Genomic DNA, 3,193 nt, shown 5'->3' with positions numbered 1-3,193 from the left:
ATTTGAATTACAGCAAATAAAATTTAATCTAGGTTTCACACAGGACATTTCCCTCTGGAAGATAAAACCTGTAGTTTTTGGACCTTATTTATAGTCTAGCCAGATTACGGATAGAAACAAAAGAGGAACTTGGTGTGGAGCATGTTAATGAATTTTCATATTTTTCCTTTTTCTACAAATGGGAAATATCTAATATTTAAAGTTGTAAGTCAAATTTTAAGGAGGTTCATCAAGAACCTTCAAAATCATTTTGGGGGGGCTCTCTTTGGGGTGAGAGTCAGCAGCCTTCTTGTCTGACCCATGCAATCAGGAGAACAGGGTTGCAGTCCTGACGAATAATGATCCACATTTATATGCGGGGCTGGGCGGTAGTGCAGGATTCCTGTGCATGTAGAAATAATTGGGCAATTATTCTCATTTCAGGACTGAGGAGGGTATAGCAGAAGCCTGCAAATTATATGCTTAGAAATTCTCTTGGCCGAAAAGCTCCTATACAATAAAACTTTTGTGGTGTTTCTTTTCCATGTTTAGTGTTCTTTCATTAGTAAAACTGCTTGGGAAGATGTGGTTAATTTCATGTTCAGATTAACACCAATCATGAGTTACTAATAGAAAACAGAAAGCATATTAGTAATAAAAATTTGAAAACTGTGCACTGAACATTTTAATGAATGATCATCAGAAACATAGTTATATTTTTGAAAGGGAAAATGTTGAATAGCATGTAGTCAGAATGACAAAGCCTATATTTTGCTGACATAGGAAAGAGTCAAAGGTTTGCCTGTTAATCTCAGTATGCTAAAGCAAATTGGACTGGCCTTGAAGATGGGCTTTATCTCTATCCATCTTTTTGTCCCTGGGTTCTAGCACAAGGGCAGGAGATCCGGCAATGATTGCTAAGCAGCATAAATAATTTTAAATCATAGAAAAACCCCCAAGCCTGATTCTAGCCAATAATTCCAACCACATTTCCTACTAAATCTTTTATTCATGCACTCAATACCGGTTTCAATTGACCAGTTTGAATTTCATGTCTTTTTGACACTGTATTTATGAAGACTTTGAATCAATTATTTTGTTCTTAAAATGCTTTTTGGTAACCAATGTATATGATAGTGAAAAAGAGGGAGAAAATCAGTATCAAAGGAATGGTTTTGTGAGTGAATGACTGCATGAGGAATCCAATGGATGCAATGTCTTACCCCCCAAGGCTACAAATCTGGAGGACAGCATGAAGCTGCCCCAGTAGACAGGTTGATCTGTAGCTGACACAGGTGCCAAGAAGACACCTGTCCCCTGAGTCATTCATGGTCATAAGGTGAGTCGTGTGAGGTCATTACTAATTGTGACACACAGAAAGACTCTCATGCTGTGAATTAGCTTTATACACATCAGTTGATGAGTGCCCAAAGATCTTACATGAGCAAAGTGGTGAAGGTCTATATGTTTCCAGTTCTTCACTTCAAAGGAAAACATGGCAGCATGATGACTTAAGTATACCTTGAGCAGTTCATTGAATACCAAATAAATAATACTATTTAAAGCAACAACAGTAAAACAACTCCCTAAATTTTTCAGCTTGTATAAAGGCATCCTCTTTATTCTCTGCCCCTATTGTATGGTTTTGAGAAGAGAGGTGAGAAGGCAGAGATCCTTCCTGCTTTGCTCCCTGCTGTATTCTCAGTGGCATACAGCAGAAACTTAAGGAGTGTTTGTTGAATGACTGTTAGAAGGGGTGAGAGAATTATGGACGCAAGGCTGAGTATAAGGCTGAGTAGCTAATACATTGACACTTTTCTTTTTTGTTTTGTCTTTTCTTACATATATTTTGTCTATTTTTTTTAACTATAATTTCCATTGTATTTTTTCCCAAAGGATAATTTTTCTTTAGTCCTCAAAGACTCAACTCCTTACATGGGCTTTGGTGGAGGTCATGGGGCAGCACCCACAGGTCTAAATCCAGGTGGGGGTGTTGGGTCTACCTTGCTGTGAGTGGCACAACTCATGCGGTAATGCAGCTTCACATACAGCTTGGGAAGCACATAGGCATTGATGACACTCGCTTTAGAAATGTCCCTGACACCTGCGGCTTCCACTACGTTCCAAATGATGAGCTTCTTCATAGCCTTGTCTTTAGGCACTCGTTGGGTGCAATTTGTGCAGTGAATAGACATGGCTTTTTTTGGCACGACTGGTGTTCCTTCTTTTCTGTTCTGTCTTGGAAGTGAGGGCTCCTCGAAAGAGCTAATCTTTTCAAGCTATTGCTTTTATACCTTGTAAGGATGTAATGTCCTATACCACTATGGGTCACACGACAATGAATCATAAGATGTGAAGTCCTTGGAGCATTTCCTCATTACTCTGCATTAATTTACCTATTTATCCACTTAACAAACATTTGTTGTTCCTTTTATAAGGTATGTGTCACTATTGAATTTTGTCCTGAAAATAGTCCTGTATTAAATGTTATCCTCTAATGAACCTTATAGTTTGGAGCAAAGATTGAGCAGTAAAAAATAGTGAGAAGGATCTAAACTGATCAAAAAGGTCTAATAACATGGACCATTAATCCCTAAAAGTAGAGTATTTCACTGAGAAGTATTAAATTGTAGAAAGAACAGGTCTAATAAATATCACCCTAGATACTGTCAAAGAGAAATAGCTGATACCAAATTGGCTAAAGGAAGATTTAGTTGTAAGATCTTTTGAGAATAAAAAGTTGGAAGAGATAATAAAAAAATATAACTTTTAACTGATTTCATTGCAGTAGCTAATAAAAATACTTACCCCGCTATGTGACCTGGAACCCAGTAAAATAGAATTTTGTAGTCTTGAAGTTTCAGATTACCTTTCTACCTTAATAGGCTTAAAGGCTTAAAACATTTTACTTAACTAGTATCAAATACTTCTTAATGAACATAAACCATTGCGAAAGAAAACATGAATCCTAATAGATTTCCATTTGAAATTGGAAGGAATATTAACATCATTATGTCCAAACTTCCCATCTTCTAGAAAGGAAATTTAGGTCAAGAGATGTCAAGTGACTGATTCAGTGTTACACAACTAGGGCACATGACTTCTACTATACTATTGTTCACACTACACAGCCCTTGTACATTAATAAATTTTATTAATCCATTGTGCATTAATAAATTATCTTTCAGGTCTAGCACAATTTTGCTTGATTTTG

The 3,193-nt window shown here is 36.7% G+C and overlaps 1 pseudogene; it reads right to left on the bottom strand.

Annotated features, from left to right (window-relative positions):
* Positions 1-1,931: 1,931 nt before the first annotated feature.
* Positions 1,932-2,174, bottom strand: LOC109731386 (small ribosomal subunit protein eS26 pseudogene; annotated as a pseudogene).
* Between the last annotated feature and the right edge of the window lie 1,019 nt (positions 2,175-3,193).

The sequence above is a fragment of the Microcebus murinus genome, chromosome 13 (assembly GCF_040939455.1).
Source record: "Microcebus murinus isolate Inina chromosome 13, M.murinus_Inina_mat1.0, whole genome shotgun sequence".
Classification (NCBI taxonomy): Eukaryota; Metazoa; Chordata; class Mammalia; order Primates; family Cheirogaleidae; genus Microcebus; species Microcebus murinus.
This window is presented reverse-complemented; position numbering and strand designations above follow the sequence as displayed.